The sequence below is a fragment of the Geotrypetes seraphini genome, chromosome 6 (genome assembly GCF_902459505.1).
Source record: "Geotrypetes seraphini chromosome 6, aGeoSer1.1, whole genome shotgun sequence".
Lineage (NCBI taxonomy): Eukaryota > Metazoa > Chordata > Amphibia > Gymnophiona > Dermophiidae > Geotrypetes > Geotrypetes seraphini.
In genome coordinates, this window is record NC_047089.1 from 135154693 (window position 1) to 135177124 (window position 22432).

Consider the following 22432-nt stretch of genomic DNA (forward strand, 5'->3'; position numbering starts at 1 on the left):
TATAAAGTAAAGTGGGGGTTTTTCCCCCCTCCACACCCCCGTCGGAGACCTTAAAAATATTAATTTTGTTCGGCACGCGCCTCCACGCTGCGCTCAGTTGTCTGCGCACGGCCTTTGTCCTGGCGTGCTCTTGACCTGACACCGTTAAAGCAGAGCTGATAGGAATGGGAAAGGGACAAGGACAGCAACATAACTCATAGGGACAGGATGGTGAAATTTAGTTCCTGTGTCCCTGTGTCATTCTCTATTTGGAAAAAGAGTTTAATAAATCAAAGTAACAGGGTGGCCAGGTTACCCAGTTCCAGGCTGCAGATTTTGGGATAGTTCTCAATTTTTGACCCAGTTGTTTTTGTCCCGTTACCAGACACATTCATTGGGGACTGTGAGACCTGTAATAGTGGAAGGTAAATGGGCATAGTGGGTGTTTGCATTGGGGTCATAATGAAATGCCCATAGTCTGATGCCTGCAGTGTCTATTCATCTGATCCATCTGTCAAATGCTAAGTTTCATTATTTGTGTTTGTCCTGCATTATATGTTTGTTGTATGAATTGTTAAAATTTTGTAAAGCTGAATTTGCTTAATGATCTTTACATGACAGAATATATGTTTAAAGTGTTTATGAAGATCATTGTCTCGTTTTCTTTGTTTGTTTAAATCGTTATTCATGTTCAAACTTACAAGTGTCTTCATGCTCTGTTGTCTTCACGCTCAGTTGTCTTTAGGCCCAACAGATTTTAAAGATTAAAGACAAGCTTCACTGCACCCCTCCCCCCCGAATAAAACCCAAACAAAACTGTCCACAATTTGTTTGCAGCCTTCTAGTTATTGATTTTATGAAGTGTCTTTATATGTTAAAAGATAATAATAACCAATTTGTTAAATGGCAACCTTAGTCATTATAAGTCATTATAAGTTCATAATCTCATTGGAGTTTGTGAGTGTAAAATAAATTCTGGAATCAATAGTTGTATTATAATGTTTTTATTTCTGGGTAACTGTATTATTGAAGAAAGCATAATACAGTGAACATATAGAATGGATAACATAGGTCCCCCAGGGCAAAGTTAAATGCAAAGTAAGTATTATTGAACACAAGTAAACATGATGTGAACAGCAAATAATAACATTGAATGATAAAGATCATTATAAGAAGTTTGAAATTGAAAAGACAATTACATGGTCTAAAAATAGGATGATGATGAAAGCATAAATTCACAGAAAGAGAAGTATTCTATATGCTTGAGATTCAGTGTTTGAACTGGAGGATGTAAAAGATTATATACATACATAAGTATAGTACATATACACATATAGAATGCTTTTCTGTCAATGAGAAAGTATTCTTCCTCATCAAGGGCAAGCACAGGAATATTGGAGAATTGAACATTAAAAGCAGTTGTAAATTGAAAAGACAATTATTGTTCCACATCCTTACTCTCAGTTGAAGAAATAAATGCATGTTGTGTCAGAAGTATATGAAGACCTGTTAATGCTTAAAAAAATTCTTAGTCAACAGAGATATTATGACTGCAAGGGTAAGCACAGGAACATTGTAGAAAATGACAGGGAGTGGATGAAACTCCAGTGCGAAAGCCTAAATTCACAGAAAGAGAAGTATCCTGTATGCTTTAGGTATAAAATAGTTAAGCCTTGAGCTTCAGTGTTTGAACTGGAGGATGTAAAAGACTATGAACTTTAAAAGATCATATATAGAGATACATACATAAATCTAGTCCATATATACATATTGAGTACTTCTTGTTCAATGCTAAAGTATTGTTCCCCATCAAGCACAGGAACATTTGAAAAATGGACAGAGTGTGGAGAAAACTGACTCTTTGGCTCTCATTCAGTCAGTGTGTGTGTGTCTGTGTGCAGTGTGAGCCACAATAGTGGTCGCTGAAACAGGGGTGGTGGGTGGTGAGGTACTTAGATTAACTGAGTACTTTGCAAAAATGTCATAGATTCACAGAGAAGATGGCTTCCTATTATGGATTTTGTGTGCACAAGCACAAATTTTCCAAGCGTGAAGTACTCTGATTAACTGAGTACATGTCGCTTAATGCTAAACTGCTGTTCCCCATCAAGGGGAAACGTAGAAATATAGGTGAAATGGACAGGGCCTGGGGGAAACTGGCGCACCTGTTCAATGCTAGTGCCTTGACACTGCGCTCAGGAAGTACGTATTAAATACATGCTATTACTTCAGGAGACCAATGCCCCTGTTTTATTAATGGTAAGTAGTTCTGGATTTAAAGCAAACTAAATGCGCATCTCCTTACAAGAGGCATACAGGGATATGGGTGACTAAAATTACGCCAGGTGTACACCTTATACAGCAAAAAACAAAAGGAATTGACCCCAAAATTTCCACAAAGAAGAAAATCCAGAGAAAACCAAAAAAACTCTGTGGAGTGACGATGTTCCTAAATGGACTTTATTTGAAAGTATCAAAGTTCCAAAGGTACACTAAAATCATCCACATAAAATAATTCCATCCACATAAAAGTAAATCATCCACATAAGAGCCTTAAAGGACCTAGTCCGCTAGGGATAAAGGACCCAACACGGTCCGCGTTTCGACAAAAAGTCTTCTTCAAGGGTCCCTGGGGGTCCTATAAAGGTGTGTACGTGGGAAACAATTGTGTGGTGAACCGGAAGTGAGACACTGCTTGCATTTGCAAAGGAAAGATGTTAACATATCACCTCTATATATATATAGCACAAATTACTCGGATTCGTGAAAAATCAATATTATACTGAAACACACTTTCACAAGAAAAAAGCAAATGATGTCATGTAAAGAATGTAGACAGTGCTGCTTTAGTTCCAGGGAGAAAGTTCAGACTGAACTCGAGGAAAAGCCTCAGACAAGAGCCCTCCCACCACCACAATGGTGGATAGAGGTGGTAGGGTGGTAACCTCACTGGCAAAAACCTCTGTTATACTCCCAGTTGTAAACAATTATAAGCAGGGCTGTCTATGCTTGATAGAAGAAAAAAACTTTCTACTTATCTCAATTGACCGGTACACCGACGATGGCCAGCGTTTCACTAACTTGCTGCCTCAGGGTGTAATAAAAGTCCGATCAAAACTGGAACCAGAAAAGAAAATTACATCAATAACTGGACTTAAAGCATAACTTCAAAATCATTTTCAGAAGCCACAATGACATACCTTTGAGTAGGACGCCGCAACGTCTCATTCGATCAAAAAAGATAAAAAAGATGGCTGCACCATGACTGTACCGGGTTATGAACTCCCGGGGAATGACGTCAAAACCCCGGAAGTGGCTGTGTAGTAGAGCAGCTGACTAGACAGCAAACTCGAAAGAGACGCGGTCAGAAAAAAACATATGTATTAAATATCCACATTTGAAACCGCTCTCAAAAAATAATGATAAGAAGCTGACAACAGGATGTCTGAACTTTCAGAAAATTTCAAAAAGTGTTAAAGAAACCAAAAAATCAGAAGAAAATCAAAAGATCAGAAGAAAATATTCCATTCTAATCTCCTAGTCCCCATCTGATGCTATACAAAGAACTAGTGGTGAGAGATGTGAAGAAATTTACCAACAAAAGGAGAAAAAGATATCAACCTTATAATTTGACACGTGAAGAATTTATGGCTTTAAAACAATTGAGGACTAATCGTCAGATTAGGATTTGTAGGGCTGATAAAGGGGGAGGTGTTGTGGTTTTAGACATGGCAAAATACAAGGCTGAAGTTTTCAAGCTATTGAATGTGCCCTCTGATTATAAAGAACTCAGAGTAGATCCCACCCCTAATTTAGCCCTTGAAATACAATCTCTCACGTCTTTTGCCTTAGATAGCGGGTTTTTGACTAAAAAAGAATATGAATATTTAAATGTGATCAATCCAAAAATTCCAGTGTTTTATGCCCTACCGAAGATTCATAAGGACATAAATAACCCCCCTGGGCGACCAATTGTATCCAGCAGAGGGTCTATACTGGAGCCCCTTTCCTCGTTTGTTGACATTTTTCTTCGCCCTATAGTCACCAAGGGATTTTCCTATTTACGTGACTCTTCACAATTTCTGATTAAGTTATCTGAAATTACAAATGTAGATGACATAACATTCTTTGTCACACTTGACGTGAAGTCATTGTACACTATTATTCCCCAAAATGAAGTCATTACTATTGTGGATGAATTTCTCCAAAACAACATGAACAATAACAGAATCCCCATTCATCTTTTAATACAGTTTTTGACCATGGCCATGAAAATAAATTATTTCAAGTTTCAAGACAGATTTTTTCAACAGGTTTCGGGGGTTGCTATGGGGGCCACCATGGCACCCTCCGTAGCCAACTTATTCATGCAGAAATTTGAGAGCTTGTGGATTGAGAACAATCCCTTTTCAGATAAGATTCTTACATGGCTACGTTTTATCAACGACATTTTTGTAATTTGGGTAGGTTCCAGAGAAGAACTTGATCAATTCCATGTCTGGTTGAACTCTAGGCACCAGAAGGTAGAATTTAGTATGGAGTGTCATCCTGACTCCATCTCCTTCTTAGATGTCAAGATTGTTCGAGATAGAGGCTCTATCCAGACCACAGTTTACAGAAAGAACACGGATAGAAACACTTTTCTTAGTTTCTCTAGTAACCACCCATCAGCACTTAAACGTAGTTTGCCGACGTCACAGTTTTTTCGTTATAGACGTCTGTGCTCAGACATGTCGGATTACAAAGCCAACAGTAAACAATTGTATACCCGTTTAAAAAGCAGAGGGTATCCCTCTACTGTATTGAAAAAAGCCTACAAAAGGGCTAAGTTTATGAACAGAGATCTTTTATTCGTTCCGAGAAATAAGAATAAGGAGGATGAGGACAACATCGTTACATGTGTTTTAGAATACTCCCCCAATACCAACAACATCACTAAAATTTTACGAAATCATTGGGACATAATGGCACTACATCCTACATTTAGAGATACTCATTTAAGAATGGCATATTCTCGGCAAAAAAATTTCAAGGAACTTTTGAGCCCTTCTGACGTCACAGAACCATTCTCAGCCAGAGATCAACCCGTGGGCCACTTCAAATGTGGAAGATGTTCTATTTGCTTAATTACACGTGAACTTAAAGACATATTTGTGCATCCAAGCTCAGGACAATCATTTGAGCTTAAACACAACACTTCATGCAATTCAATGTTTGTGGTTTATGTCTTTATTTGCCCTTGTCCGAAACTTTATGTGGGACAGACTATTCGTCCTTTTAAAACACGGGTTACTGAGCACAAAAGTTGCATTCGAAACAATCGACTCCAAGCTCCCATGGTTACACACTGTTTGGAACACAATCACAATTTTATTGACTTACAATGCTGTGTCATTGATCACATCATGGATAATTGCTCCGATAGACAACAACAACTTTTAAGGGCTGAGCAAGCTTGGATTTACAAATTGAACAGTGAAGAACCCGATGGGCTCAATCAAAAATTAGAATGGAATATTTTCTTCTGATCTTTTGATTTTCTTCTGATTTTTTGGTTTCTATAACACTTTTTGAAATTTTCTGAAAGTTCAGACATCCTATTGTCAGCTTCTTATCATTATTTTTTGAGAGCAATTTCAAATGTGGATATTTAATACATATGTTTTTTTCTGACCGCGTCTCTTTCGAGTCAGCTGTCTAGTCAGCTGCTCCACTACACAGCCACTTCCGGGGTTTTGACGTCATTCCCCGGGAGTTCATAACCCGGTACAGTCATGGTGCAGCCATCTTTTTGATCTTTTTTGATCGAATGAGACGTTGCGGCGTCCTACTCAAAGGTATGTCATTGTGGCTTCTGAAAATGATTTTGAAGTTATGCTTTAAGTCCAGTTATTGATGTAATTTTCTTTTCTGGTTCCAGTTTTGATCGGACTTTTATTACACCCTGAGGCAGCAAGTTAGTGAAACGCTGGCCATCGTCGGTGTACCGGTCAATTGAGATAAGTAGAAAGTTTTTTTCTTCTATCAAGCATAGACAGCCCTGCTTATAGTTGTTTACAACTGGGAGTATAACAGAGGTTTTTGCCAGTGAGGTTACCACCCTACCACCTCTATCCACCATTGTGGTGATGGGAGGGCTCTTGTCTGAGGCTTTTCCTCGAGTTCAGTCTGAACTTTCTCCCTGGAACTAAAGCAGCACTGTCTACATTCTTTACATGACATCATTTGCTTTTTTCTTGTGAAAGTGTGTTTCAGAGTAACATATCACCTCTATACATTTCATCTAATACTTAAATGATTAAGAACGATAAGTGTTCTACTCTATTAAAAACATCTCTAAACAAGATAAGCTGTCAGTCTTGTAGCTTTACAAATACTACCTAGTTGACACAGCCATGTAAATTAACACTTATGTTTGAAAAGGTTTTGCATTTATCCTGTACGCAGTTGTGCCTTATTTTCAATAAACTGTATATTAAAATGTCTTTTTAAAAGTATCATAGATATGATGTCACATTTTTCTGATCATCAAAGGAGAGCTGGCAATCCAAGTCCAGACATGGGAGCTGAGACAGTAGGAGGTAGGCGAGTCATGATGCTGGAGAATTCAATTGTGAACTTGTAGTCACAGCTGCTGCAACACAGGAGGCTGGAGGGCAAAGAAAACACTGTTGTCAGGGAAGAGAGAGAGGGTGAGGGAGAGAGAGGGAGAAAGAGAGGGAGGGAGAAAGAGAGGGAGGGAGAGGGAGAGAGCCACTCACAGGAGGATTGAAGATTTCACAAGACGGTAGGAGGCAGGTGAGTCATGATGCTGGAGAATTCAATTGTGAACTTGTAGTCACAGCTGCTGCAACACAGGAGGCTGGAGGGTAAAGAAAACACTGTTGTCAGGGAGGAGAAAGAGAGAGGGCGAGGGAGAGAGAGAGGGAGGGAGAGGGAGAGAGCCACTCACAGGAAGATTGAAGATCCCACGAGACGGTAGGAGGCAGGCGAGTCATGATGCTGGAGAATTCAGTTGTGAACTTGTAGTCACAGCTGCTGCAACACAGGAGGCTGGAGGGCAAAGAAAACACTGTTGTCAGGGAGGAGAGAGAGGGAGGGAGAGGGAGAGAGCCACTCACAGGAGGATTGAAGATCCCACGAGACGGTAGGATGCAGGCGAGTCATGATGCTGGAGAATTCAATTGTGAACTTGTAGTCACAGCTGCTGCAACACAGGAGGCTGGAGGGTAAAAAAAACACTGTTGTCAGGGAGGAGAGAGCGAGAGGGTGAGAGAGAGAGAGAGGGAGTGAGAGGGAGAGAGCCACTCACAGGAGGATTGAAGATCCCACGAGACTGTAGGAGGCAGGCAAGTCATGATGCTGGAGAATTCAATTGTGAACTTGTAGTCACAGCTGCTGCAACACAGGAGGCTGGAGGGCAAAGAAAACACTGTTGTCAGGGAGGAGAGAGAGGGTGAGAGAGAGAGGGAGGGAGAGGGAGAGAGCCACTCACAGGAGGATTGAAGATCCCACGAGACGGTAGGAGGCAGGCGAGTCATGATGCTGGAGAATTCAATTGTGAACTTGTAGTCACAGCTGCTGCAACACAGGAGGCTGGAGGGCAAAGAAAACACTGTTGTCAGGGAGGAGAGAGAGAGAGAGGGTGAGGGAGAAGGAGAGAGAGAGGGAGGGAGAGGGAGAGAGCCACTCACAGGAGGATTGAAGATCCCATGAGACGGTAGGAGGCAGGCGAGTCATGATGCTGGAGAATTCAATTGTGAACTTGTAGTCACAGCTGCTGCAACACAGGAGGCTGGAGGGCAAAGAAAACACTGTTGTCAGGGAGGCGAGAGAGAGAGAGAGAGGGAGGGAGAGAGAGAGAGGGAGAGAGCCACTCACAGGAGGATTGAAGATCCCACGAGACGGTAGGAGGCAGGCGAGTCGAGTCATGATGCTGGAGACTGTAGGTGGAGTGGGGTGGGTAAGTTGGGAACGGATGAGGAGGGGTGGGAGTGTGGAGGGGGGTGGATGAGAAGGGGAGGGAGTTTTTTTTTTTCTTTTTTTGTATTTTTTTCAGGGAGGGCTAAGGGCAGGAGCGGAGGGAGTGAGACGGGGGGAGGAAGAAGGGGAGGGAGTTGTTTTTTTCTTTTTTGTATTTTTTTCAGGGAGAGCTAAGGGCAGGAGGGGGAAGGAGTGAGGCAGGGGGAGGAAGAAGGGGTGGGAGTTGTTTTTTTTCTTTTTTTGTATTTTTTTCAGGGAGGGCTAAGGGCAGGAGGGGGAGGGAGTGAGGCAGGGGGAGGAAGAAGGGGAGGGAGTTTTTTTCTTTTTTGTATTTTTTTCAGGGAGGGCTAAGGGCAGGAGGGGGAGGGAGTGAGGCAAGGGGAGGGAGGAGTGGTGACAAGAGGGTGCAGCTCCCTCGGTAACAGTGGGAGCCATTCACGGGGTGGGAGGGGCACCACGAAGTGCTGCAAGCAAGACCTGTAGTGCCCCTGTCACGTCACGGATGTTTCTGACGGACTCCTCTGCAAAGTCTTGCATGTGCTGCACCCCCGATAAGATGGTTGCCACCGCCGTGTAAATGTCCTCCGCTGTTACTGAACTGGGCGGAGGATCTGTGTTTGTGGCAGCGTGAGCCACAATAGTGGTTGCTGCAACAGGGGTGGTGGCCGGTGCGGGGTTGGTCCCACAATCTCGGGTGGAGGGTCGGAGGGGGGCACAACAGGTGGGACAACGGGTGGGGCTTTGAATGGGGAGGGGGGATGTTGACATAGGCGGGGAGGAGGAGGAGGAGGATGCCAATATATCTGCAATGAAAAAGAGCATTAAAAGCAGTTGGACATTGAAAAGACAATTACGTAGTCAGCATGGTCTTGGCAGATAAAGTGTACAGTGGAAGCATCTATGAGACAAACTTGGTTCTTTTTGTTACATATGAATAAACCTAAGTATTTGATAATATATTAAGAAAATTCAAGTGATGTCTTAAATCTTAAATGTGTTTATTAATTGTACACTTGATGTACGTTTTAAAAATGAATAAAAGATTTTAAAATAAAAAATTACAGAATCAAAATATCGGAACACTTACCGGACTGGACAGAGAGGTCGCTGAATCTGTCCAGGATGGGTGTTGAGGGAGGACTCATGGAGGTATGTGGGAGGGCTGGGGGAGAGGTGATGACAGATGGACGATGTTGGGGGAAAAGGTACGTTAGATAGATTGTGAGCCCACCAGGACAGAGAGGGAAAAATGCTTGAGTACCTGATTGTAAAAACCGCTTAGATAACCTTGATAGGCGGTATATAAAATCCTAATAAACTTGAAACTTGAAAAGTTTAATGCAGAACTGGGGTTTAGGGGGTGGGAGGGAGGGGGAACTGGGCATTGGGAATGAAGGGGCAGGGCTGGGTTTGGGGCGTTTTCAGAGAGGGATCCTGGAAAAGGGTGGTCTAGGGCGTCGGTGGGGGGAAGTGGGACGGGACTGGGTGGAGGTGGAAGGGGTTTGGGAAGTGGGACGGGGCTAGGCAGAGGTGGAAGGGGGTTGGGAAGTGGGATGGGGCTGGGCTGGGCAGAGGTGGAAGGGGGTTTGAAGTGGGGCGTCGGCGTGGGATAAGGAAGGAGCGGTCAGGGATAGGGGCATCTTCCTCCTGATCCTCCTCCTCCTCTTCCTCACTCGCATCTGAAGACATAAATGCATGTAGTGTCAGAAGTATATGAAGAACTGTTAATGTTTAAAATACATTATTAGTCAACAGAGATATTATGACTGCACACCTTATACCCACCCGATATTTTACTGTAACATACCTGGGGTGTTGTCCAGATTCCGTCGTACAGCCTGCGCCCATGCAGGGTGATGGAGCCTAAGCTCTCGGGCTTTTTTCTTCAAATCCTCAACCTATTATATAATGGAGAGACATGAGTGAGGCATGATATATATATGGGATATGTTCAAGCAAGGGTAGGCAACTTCAGTCTTCGAGCCCCGTATTCCAGTCCGGGTTTCAGGATTTCACCAATGAATATGCATTGAAAGCAGTGCATGGAAATAGATTCCAAGCATATTCATTGTGGAAATTCTGAAAACACGACTGGAATACAGCTATTTAATTCAAACAAGTAAATGAGAGGCACCATTATTGCGCAATTTTGCAGCGGATGCATGATGATGCAGTGCGCGATTTCATGAGATGCGTATGAAATACGCATCCATTATTGCCTTCCGCGCCCCCCAAAAAATATATTTGTCCGCGCCAATTTGTTAGCGCGCAATTGTCTATGAACAACATGTATTTAATAAGTACTTACGGAACGCGGTGTTGGAGCGCTGGCGTTGAACAGGTGCGTCAGTTTACCCCAGGCCCTGTCCATTTCCCCTATATTTCTACGTTTCCCCTTGACGGGGAACAGCAGTTTTGCATTGAGCGTGAAGTACTCAGTTAATGTAAGTACTTCACGCTCGGAGAAGTTGGGCTTCCGCCCACGAAATCCTTGATAGGATGCCATCTTCTCTGAATATATGATGTTTTTGCAAAGCTTATATGCCAGTCACATGACTGATGGTGTGTGAATATCGTGAGATTTCCCCTTTTCAGCGCTGCTATTGGTTATCTAAAACACGTGTTATATGGTTAATTGTCAAACAGATTTTACTACATTGTAGTGATGAAATGCGCATATTAATTGAGTATGTGTGAATTTATAGTATATAGTTTTGTAGTACTTTATTGAAACACATTTAACATTAGCATGGCGCGCATATGTGTTATTATAATCAACTGAGAGAGTTTTTCCTCACAGCATTTCTCCTTCATTCACAAGTGTAGTTAATCATTCACTGTTCCTCAGCGGGCCACCATGCGCTCAAACAATCTCATTGAGCATGGCTTTACGCCCCCCCTCCTCATCGGAACCAGCGTGTTTTACTCTTATTTTAAATTTATTTAAAGTTTATAGTTAAAGTTTCAATACTTAAAGTACTTAGCTTTGTGCTAGATGTTAAACCGGGGAGTTCTAGTATGTACCACCGACATGTTTCGCCCGTATAAGTTGCTGGGCTTTATCAAGGTTCATGCTCCCTCATTTTACTTTCACCACCATAGCGTCCATGGTGGTGAAAGTAAAATGAGGGAGCATGAACCTTGATAAAGCCCAGCAACTTATACGGGCGAAACATATCGGTGGTACATACTAGAACTCCCCGGTTTAACATCTAGCACAAAGCTAAGTACTTTAAGTATTGAAACTTTAACTATAAACTTTAAATAAATTTAAAATAAGAGTAAAACACGCTGGTTCCGATGAGGAGGGGGGGCGTAAAGCCATGCTCAATGAGATTGTTTGAGCGCATGGTGGCCCGCTGAGGAACAGTGAATGATTAACTACACTGTGAATGAAGGAGAAATGCTGTGAGGAAAAACTCTCTCAGTTGATTATAATACTAATGTGGGCTTCATTCTAAGTTACTTAGTAAATAGTGCTGAAAGTTACATTTATGGCGCATATGTGTTAAACATGTGATGACATCAGCATGTCTCCATTAGTGCATAATGATGACGTGTGTCATCATCTTAAAGTTATAGTACTTTTTCGCGCAATTGACGGGTTAGTTTCCCAGCGCGCAATTGACGGTTTTAGTATAATGAGCGCAAGTGAAAACCGCGCGGACGAACAGAGTTACTGGGAAATCTGAATAAATGGTGACAGTTGTAAATGCGGGTGGAGGGCCTAATTGCGCATGCGCATATGTTGTTCAATGCATGCATGTGCTGACCTATTGATCCTAAAGATTCAGATGTGAGTCGCGCTGATATGAAAGTGCAGCGTACATGTGAAAAGGCTTTATCAAATACTGGCAATAATCTTTTATTTATTGTATACGCAAAAGGATTGAGTGCAAGTCAAATGCGTGAGAGATTGACGCATCCGCGCATGCGCAGCTATAACAGTGTTTGCATATGGGAAACACATAAGAACATTAAAATTATATTAATTTTAAAAAGATCAGGGAGTCATGAGCAAATTATTGTAATGATAACACATCATTTTCCACTCATAATATATTAATACAATCATACATCACATATTTTAGGGAAGAGGGATGCGGAGGGAATACATTACTGCTCAATGCAGTAAGTAAGATGCTGCCTTTTCTATTTACACTTTTGTTGATTACTAAACATCGTGTTTTCCATAATGATAGGTGTTGTCAATAAATGGATAGAGGTTTAATGAGATGTGCACAGCTGTTATGGGATGCATTTCTTTAACTGGTCTTTTATAAATAATTGCATAAAAGTATCTGGACAAAAACCAATTACAGAGGATGGGGTATATTTTACAACCTTATATAGGTATCATCACACTAAGGTGTGTATTGGGTCGTTTGTTAATTCTTAGCTTTGTCCTAAAGTTAACTGACCTAATGTTAACTGAAAATGGAATCTAAGTCACTCTGCACTGATAATATGCCACCAGGTCAATCGTACAGGAGATGATTTAATCTACATAAAGCATGGAATTGAAAATTCTTATTTTTCTATTGGAATTGTGAACTTATTTTCTCTGCTAATGTCTTAGAAGTTTCAAGCATCAAATAGCATATTCCTGTTCTGCCTTCTGATGCATTCCATTGGACTTTAAACTAGAGTTTGTTGTGGCCTAATGGTTAGAGCTACAGTCTCAACACCCTGAGGTTGTGTTTCAGACTGCGCAGTGCTCCTTTTGACCCTTGGCAAGTCACTCAATCCTACATTGTCCCAGGTATGTGAGATAGATTGTGAGCCTACCGCAACAGATAGGGATAATTAATGAGTATCCATTTGAAAACCACTTAGATAACCTTGAAAGGCGGTATATAGAAACAGGGACGAAGAGCGAAGTAATAAAATTTGTAGATGACACCAAGCTATTCAATGGGGCTAGGACTAAAGAGGACTGTGAAGATTTACAAATGGATAATTGGAGCATTGAATTTCAGCATCTCGATGGCCACAAATTTGTTGTTGGATGAAGAGATGATCAATGTCTGCAACTATGAGACAAACTTGTGTTGTTATTTAACATAGAGCATCTTGGACACCAGTTATTATTCATTCTAGGATAAAATAGCATTTGGAATGATGGGAGTGAAGGGAGGTAATTCCATGTATCCTAAAATGAAATGGAAAGATTGCCCAATGATATATTTAATGATGTAAGAATAAATATAATTAGAAGAAATGTTATTCATTTTTTAAGCTTACATCAAGTGTTCCAATAATAAAACATTTTAATTTAAATGCATCACTTGCAATTCTTTCTAACAGTTAATTGTTTCCATTGTGTCCTTACTTGTTACTTAGTGGGATAGTACAATAAAAACTTACATTTAATGGCATGGTTATTGATGTCATACTAACATAAATAAAACAAAAAAACGTTTTAACCATTGGTAAATGTTTATTAAAATATTGCATATGTGATAAACATGTAATACACATATATTCAAATGCAGTGTCAAGAACACAAAATTTTTCAGTTCACCATTCATTATCTTTTATGTACAACATGCTGAATTGTAAAACAATGCAGTATTCTACATCTCATGTTTTCTGAGACTGACTGACATTCCTACTTTGGAACTCTGCTTGTGTGTTCTAGAAAGACCAACACCTGACTGCAACCATCACGTTTGTATCTTTGTTAAATTATATGTGTTATAGCATAAAAACACACATGGTATAGCATTGCTTCTAATCATGTATGGTTGAACAACAACATAGAGTGTGAGAGCTGGGGTTGTTATAGCAGATAAGCAATATCTGTGGGTCTGAGAGCAAAGGTTGGCACATCAGTTAACCAACAGTATTGGGAGTGAGAAAGATATTGGCAGAGTGGGTAACCAATATCAGTGGGAGAGAGTAAGTGAGGAGGATGTTGTTACAGCAGTTAAACAACATCAGGACCAAATTAAGATAGAGTTTAAATGAAGCAGTTGAAACAACAGTTAGCAGGCCTCTGGCTGTCTGGCCCACCAAAAGGAGTGGGGAACATAGACCATTTAAAGTGTCTCATCTGTTCCTGCACCATGTGTGGAAAACAAACATTTTGCTTGCAGACCCTTGAAAAAGAAAGACAACATACCCTTCAAATTAAATGAGCAACATTTAAAGGGTAGAAAGAGGGAAGGAGTTTAACACAGGCTATCCCTGAAGCCGCTCCATTCAAGACACCATCTGACCTGCCCTACGTGAAGGAAAAAGCCTTTGTACACCACCCACAACACCTTGAAAATGTCAAAGCGAGTACAGTATGCTTGAGTGGGTTACCTTGGTCGGCATAAAAAACCTTCACGCTTGGCACATGTCAGAGCAGTGGATACTAGTATAGGTAGGGAATAGAGGAGGGCTTCAGGGAAACTCCTGGGGGAGAGATCCTGGACGCAAGAGTTAGCAAGCCTCTGGCTGTCTGGCACACCAAAAGGAGAGGGGGACATAGACAATTTAAAGTGTCTCATCTGTTCCTGCACCATGTGTGCTTGGGAAGACATTCCTGCTTCGGGGGACTCTGCTTCTGGGTTCTAGAAAGGTCAATACCTGACTGCCACCATCACGTTTGCACCCTTGTCAACCCATTCTGGGTCCTGCAAAGGTCAACACATGACTGCCACCATCCGTTTTGCACCTCTGTTATGTACAACATGCTGAATTCTAAAGCCATGTCTTCTTTTTCTACATCTCATGGTTTCTGAGACAGCACCTAACTGACATTCCTGCTTGGGGGGACTCTGCTTCTGGGTTCTAGAAAGGTCAACACCTGACTGCCACCATCACGTTTGCACCCTTGTCAACCCATTCTGGGTCCTGCAAAGGCCAACACATGACTGCCACCATCAGGTTTGCACCCTTGCTAACCCGTACTAGGTCCTGCAAAGGCCAACACATGACTGCCACCATCAGGTTTGCACCTCTGTTATGTACAACATGCTGAATTCTAAAGCCATGACTTTTTCTACATCTCATGGTTTCTGAGACGGCACCTGACTGACATTCCTGCTTGTGTACTTTCTGGGCCACCAAAAACAAGGGAGGAAATGTACAATTTCAAGTTTTTCAAATTTTCCTTAACACTGGCTATCCCTAAAGCCGCTCCATCCAAGACACCATCTGACCTGCCCTACGTGAAGGAAAAAGCTTTTGAACACCACTCATAACACCTTGAAAATGTCAAAGCGAGTACAGTATGCTTGAGTGGGTTACCTTGGTCGGCATATAAAACCTTCACGCTTGGCACATGTCAGAGCAGTGGATACTAGGATAGGTAGGGGCCAGAGGAGGGCTTCAGGGAAACTCCTGGGGGAGAGATCCTGAGCGCAACAGTTTGCAGGCCTCTAGCTTTCGGGCCACCAAAAGGAGAGGGGGACATAGACATTTCAAAGTGTCTCATCTGTTCCTGCAGCATATGTGCTTGGGAAGACCGTATGGACATGTCAAAGCAAAGTTCATATCACTGAGTGAACACAATTGTAGCATAGCAACAGGAAAACCTGAACTTCAATAACAAACTCTAAAGTTCCAGATTATGTGCTATACCACGGAGATATTGAAAGAGAGGTCTTTGTCCGTATGTTGGCAGCAGCGTTGTTAGTCTTTGTGTCACTCTCACAAACGTGCTCTTACTGCTGGGTGGTGCGCAGTTACCAGCCTGGAATCGAGCAAGCAGCTGTTCTGTGTGATCTTGCTCACGCTGTATATGTTCAAGGAGTTTAAATATGGTTGGATGGTGGCATGCAACAGAGGATTGAAATGCATGGTGCCAACCTTCAACTGAATTATTGGTCCGAGGCAGTCCATCTTCCACACGGGAGCGCATATTCCACAGAGGAATAGGAAACGGTGGGACACGTCTCCCATTATGCCGCATTCTACCGATGTAATTGTCTTCCCAATAGTCATACACCGGGGTCAGTTCATCTGGTTGACTCTCCTCCAAGGTCTTGAAACACTCAGCAACATCATCCATAGGAACAAAACTTAATGCTAACAGCATTTTGGTGAATAATCTTACTCTCTCCTCATCTCTATAGTTGGCGGTCAGTCCCTCATGTTGAATTCTGCGCCACAATGATTGACCCAGATGGAACAGGCAGCCAGAAACTGTAGCATTCGGAAATACTGTGTGGGCAGCTTGCAGACTTGCTCTCTCAAAGTCCATCAAGATAGTCAATGGTGCCAACGTGTTTCTGGTTTCTACCAATTTCCTTAACACACGTTCATAGTCCTCCTCCCTTTTACTGTTCAACAACACGTACACCATGGGAAGTGCACGATTATCTACAAATGCATGGATGGTAAACACTTGTACAAACAAATGGGGGGCAACTTTGAATGTCCCATCCATGAACCAATGTCCATGTTGCTCCAACACCTCAAGGTTTGATTGTGTTGTAAAAATGAAAAGGCGTCTTTCATCATTTTCACCAGAATCCCACAACAGTAATTGTTCACCACGTATGCTTCTTTGGAGCGGCTCAGGAATTTGTATCTCTCTTATGCACCTGGGATTACCCATTGCTAGATGGCCTGCATTTCTCTTTCTATTAATTGTTCTCTGCATGGAGGTGTATGCAGGCAATAATGTAGCTGCTTCTAAACTTGTAACAGCTGTTGTCCCATGAATGATCTGTCGTGGCTTTTCAACCGTAGCCACAGCTCTTTCATGTATCTCTCCCATCATTCGTTCAGCTTCAATTCTGGCTTGTTGGGTGCATGCACATGCGCCGTTATCTCGTCAGAAGATCCATCAACGTGCTTCTTTCTTCCGACACAGTCACGGTGCACACACCTCCAAGACGTGGAACCGTCTGCCATCACTCGGTCATGACGATAACGATAGCCCTCATGAACCCAGTGCTCTCTCCCACGCTGTGAAGTTATTACTTCCATGTCTATGTCAAATCACTCCTGAAACCATACAATTAATAACATTATCCTATTTTGACTTCCAATTGATATACAATTCCCTATATCATGAGTGCACTACTCAAAAGAACATCATACCTGTAAGACTGGAAGTATATCAATGAAACCCTCAGGAACTGTAGACGACCTTCGACCCAGAACCAGTACCTGCAAGAGTTATAACATGCATGTAAACTTCATGTTCGCCCCCACCAACCTCCAGCACACAAAAAAACCTTCAAAGGTAAAATAGGTGAGGTTAGGCCATACATATGTAGAGTTCAGCACTATGGCACAACACCATATACCTGCAAGGGTGCGATCCCTGGCAGGAAAAAACTGAAGATGTCTGTCCTCTGTTGATTGTGGTCTGTTGATTGTAGTCTGTTGATTGTAGTCACCTTCAATAGTAGATTATATGAGGTTATTACATACATATGACATACAAATCCCTATATGTAGAGTTTAGCACTATGGCATAACACATTATACCTGCAAGGGTGCGATCCCTGGCAGGAAAAGACTGAAGATGTCTGTCCTCTGTTGATTGTAGTCACCTTCAAAAGTAGATTATATGAGGTTATTACATACATATGACATACAAATCCCTATACCTCTGTACTTACCTTGCCTCCAATATTGAACTTCTAGACAACACTAGGGTTTCAGCAAATTCATATCCCTCAGCACATCACTGCTAGACTAGAATTTATAAGGTTAGCACATAGATATAACAAACAGGGCCCACTATGTCTGTACTTACCTTTGCAATCATACCTCTAATACTGGAAATCTGGCTTGACAACCATCATGGATTAAGAACGTCATTATACCTAAGCACAGACAGAAGGAAGGCAGAGGCCCAAAAAAAGTACCCACAACATTGGTATACAATCACCCTCACTACACACCCAAGGCAAAAAGTTTACACCAATAAGCCCCACCATCAGACTACTTATCCTATCCTATTGTTCCGATTTAGCAAAACCAAAAAATGAAGCTATGCATATACCTGTAAATGTGAATATCCTCTTATGTATGATACCTGCAAAAGAAAATGGTACTCAATGCCTTTATAAAACTATAAACCATGAGCACACTGTTATTATTATTTTTTTTAAATCTTTATTCATTTTCAATGACACATCATGTGTACAAGAATCAAAACATTAAAATGAAATACATCACATGTCAATCTATCTATATTATCACATAATAGATATAAGTACCTCCCTTCCCACCCCACTTCCCCACTCTTACTTTTCCCATATGAATGATAATAGTATAATAACGACCCCCCTCACAACTATAAGACGGTGTATCTTTAAATAGAAAATAGTGTCTATTCATTACAGTAAGATGTTAATGGCTCCCAAATTTTATTAAAATTATTACAACTTCCCTTTTTTATTGTTACTGTTCTTTCCATTTTGATAATGTGACATAATGAATTGCACCCGAAACTATATACTTGAGTCTACCATGATCTTTCAAATTATTACTTATATGTTGAATGGTGACTCCATTTTTTTTTTTCATGGACTTACCAAATAACATTGTATCATTAGATAATGCAACACTCAAATTAAACATATTCAGATACTAGTGTTGCTGGCATAAGAGTTTTTACCTCATGCCAACATGTTTCTTTACATCTTTATTACTTTTCAATTCTATAACTCCATCCAATTATGCTTCCAATTAATATCAATCATCACATGATACTTAATCTTAATACTATAACTCAGCCTTCTCGCTCTTTTACCATGCGGGAAAACTAAGCGCAAGACGCGTGCAAGAATGACTATCGATGCGCGCATGCGCGATGAGCATTCCATGATATATAAACATACCCATATAAATATGAGCATACCCAATATAAACAATTCATAGTGAATTTGGCTGATTTTTAAACTTATACCCTCGCTTTTGTTGCGATTGTGTAGCACGCATCTGGTATCACTTGCAAAGGCAGCGACATTTACAAACATGGTCGGCGCGCGCGTGCGAACCGGGAATGTAAATATCAACATACCCTATATAAACTTCATAATCAATTGCGCTGAGTTTTATGATCATACACTCGCTATTCTTGCGTGTGAACCGGAAATATAAATATCAACATACCCAATATAAACAGTTCATAGTCAGTTCATAGACAATTGCGCGCACGCAAGACACAACTCTGAGTTTTATGATCATACCCTCCCTTGTGCATGAACCGGAAATATAAACATACCTGTAAATGAAGAAATGTGGACGTTCGCTTTCACCAGAGGCGATAAAAATCCGCGTAAGATAAATATTCGTTATAGATCAAGTACTAGCAAAACCAGATCTTTACCTATAACGGACACGGTCAGGCAGCGAAAGGAAGGCGGGCTGTTCGGAGGACATATATAATGTGGAAACGTAACCATAGTAACGAAAATGCATTCACGTGACTTATATTTAAATGCTGTTCGGAGAATATATATAATGAGATAACGTAACCATAGTAACGAAAATGCATTCACGTGACTTATATTGAAAATGCAAAGAGTCAAGGGAATCATACTGAACACGCGTTGACGTGATCACGTGTAACATGACGTGTTAACGTGCTGTATGTGCGCGTGTCCTTCTAGTGGCACGCTGAATTGTCATTGCGCTCAGTTATCTTGCGCTAAATTGTCTCGCGCTGAGTTGTCGCTGCGCTCAATTGTCTTGCGCGGAGATATAGTTGCGCGCAATTGTCTGTGAGCGCCATTGTCTTAGCGCTGAGTTGTCTGCGCGATTTTGTCCGCACGCGATTGTCTTGCGTGCTTTTGACCTGTCACCAAGAACTACATTGGTTATAGGAAAGAAGACATGTAAGGGAAAGTACAAAAGGGAATAAGGGAAAATAAATATAGCCTCTTTATATCCAAACTTAAGGCATTTATCTATTAAGAAAACATAAGATAAAGAAAGAGGAGTTGCACAGTTTTACATTACATTAGTGATTTCTATTCCGCCATTACCTTGCGGTTCAAGGCGGATTACATTCAAACTAAAAACAAGAATTACATTCAAAATTTGAAAGAATAGTTTTACTCTTCGAATGCATCTTTATATAGGAAAGTTTTTAGGGAACTCTTGAATTTGTTTAGAGATAGCATGCTTCTGAGAAAAGAGGGCATAGAGTTCTATAACTGAGGGGCATACACTGTGAATATTTAATTGCATCGTATTAATTATTTTTAGGGAAGGCACTGTGAGTAGGTTTTGCATTGAAAGCAGTGCATGCACATGGATCTCTTGCATATTCATTGGGGAAATCCTGAAAACCCGACTGGATTGCGGCCTTCAAGGAGGGACTTTGAGACCCCTGTTGTATAGGGAGCTAATGTGCGTTAAGTATTTTTATGGATGTGTTTTAGATTAGCTGTAATCGTCTTATTTGTTTCTACATGATGTTTTTATATATATTTATCTGAAACTTGGTCTTATTCATTAGTACCTTTTCCAGTTAAACAGCCAGTTACTTCTATCCTGAACTCTGTCTGTCATAAGCCCGGCACCAGTACCAGCCTTGTGCCAAGTAATAACATCTAGAACACTCCAGTTAAGGTTGTCAGGGCTGATTAACATAAGAACATAAGAACATAAGCAATGCCTCTGCTGGGTCAGACCAGAGGTCCATCGTGCCCAGCAGTCCGCACACGCGGCGGCCCAACAGGTCCAGGACCTGTGCAGAATCCTCTATCTATACCCTTCTATCCCCTTTTCCAGCAGGAAATTGTCCAATCCTTTCTTAAACCCCTGTACTGTACTCTGCCCTATTACGCCCTCTGGAAGCGCATTCCAGGTGTCCACCACTCGTTGGGTAAAGAAGAACTTCCTAGCATTCGTTTTAAATCTGTCCCCTTTCAACTTTTCCAAGTGTCCTCTTGTTCTTTTATTTTTCGAAAGTTTGAAGAATCTGTCCTTCTCTACTCTCTCTATGCCCTTCATGATCTTATAAGTCTCTATCATATCCCCTCTAAGTCTCCTCTTCTCCAGGGAAAAGAGACCCAGTTTCTCCAATCTCTCAGCGTATGAGAGGTTTTCCATCCCTTTTATCAAGCGTGTCGCTCTCCTCTGAACCCTCTCGAGTAACGCCATATCCTTCCTAAGGTACGGAGAACAATATTGGACGCAGTATTCCAGATGCGGGCGCACCATCGCCCGATACAATGGCAGGATAACTTCTTTTGTCCTTGTTGTAATACCCTTCTTGATTATGCCTAGCATTCTATTTGCTTTCTTAGCGGCTGTTGCGCACTGTGCCGTCGGCTTCATTGTCATGTCCACCATTACCCCCAAGTCCCTTTCTTGGTTACTCTCATTCAATAATATCCCTCCCATCGTATAGTTGTACCTCGGGTTTCTGTTTCCAACATGCAATACTTTACATTTCTCAACGTTGAACTTCATCTGCCATCTCGCCGCCCATTCCCCCAATTTGTTCAAGTCCCTTTGCAATTCTTCACATTCCTCTTTAGTCCCAGCTCCACTAAATAGTTTTGTATCGTCCGCAAATTTTATTATCTCACACTTCGTGCCTGTTTCTAGATCATTTATGAATATATTAAATAGCAGCGGCCCGAGCACTGAGCCCTGCGGAACACCACTCGTGACCCTCATCCAGTCCGAGTAGTGGCCTTTCACCCCTACCCTCTGCTTCCTACCCGCCAACCAGTTTCTGATCCATCTATGACATACACAACACAAACCCCTATACTAAGCCTAGGAATAGCACTGCTGCTGATAGAATGCCAGAATCCACTACTAAACACAGCCAGGGAAAACAGGGCATGGCCTCTTTAAGTACTTCCCTTTTAAAGTTGCTGGCTAAGTAGGTGGAGAGGAATGCAGACCAGAGCAGCAGCACTCCTCCTCGCAGAGCTGGGCAGTGCAGAGCAGCACACAATGATCTTGAAACCTGGAAGCCACAGTTGGAGAGAAGCAGCCTAGGGAAACAGGCACACAAGGTGAGGCTCCTGTTCCACTACAGCCTGAGAATGTGGAGATGGATGATCCTGAGGAGGATTTACAAATAGCTCAGGATAGTTTTTTAGAGAAGTGGTCCCCAACCTTTTTGATACCAAGGACCGCTTTTATAGAAGCAAATTTTTCCAGGGACCGGTAAAGCGGGGGTGGGTGGGGGGGGGGGGGGGAGTAGGATTCGGGATGGGTGGCCAATGTTAAGCCAATTTTTTTAAAAGTTCTCCAGGGGAGATCTGGGAAATTACAGACTAGTAAGCCTCACTTCAATGCCGGGCATAATGGTAGAAATGATTATAAAAAAATAAAATTGTGGAACATGTAGACAAACATGATTTAATGAGACGGAGTCAGTATGGGTTCAGCCGAGGGAGATCTTCCCTCACCTATTTGCTTGACGTTTTTGAAGGTGTGAATAAACATGTGAATAAAGGGGAGCCGGTTGATTTAGTGTATCTAGATTTTCAGAAAGCTTTTGATGAAGTTCCTCACGAAAGGTTCCTGAGAAAATTAAAGTGTCATG

The 22432-nt window shown here is 41.7% G+C and overlaps 1 protein-coding gene and 1 long non-coding RNA gene across 6 annotated transcripts in view; one reads left to right on the forward strand and one right to left on the reverse strand.

Moving 5' to 3' along the window:
* The window catches only part of DZIP1 (DAZ interacting zinc finger protein 1), a 585021-nt gene that overhangs the window by 266741 nt on the left and 295848 nt on the right, over window positions 1-22432 (forward strand). The gene's annotated exons all lie outside the window — the stretch shown is intronic.
* LOC117361932 lies at window positions 16394-17500 on the reverse strand. Its single transcript, XR_004539757.1, has 3 exons — window positions 17395-17500; window positions 17002-17070; window positions 16394-16905 (listed from the first exon to the last, which is right to left on the reverse strand). It is a non-coding gene; the product is annotated as an uncharacterized LOC117361932 (long non-coding RNA).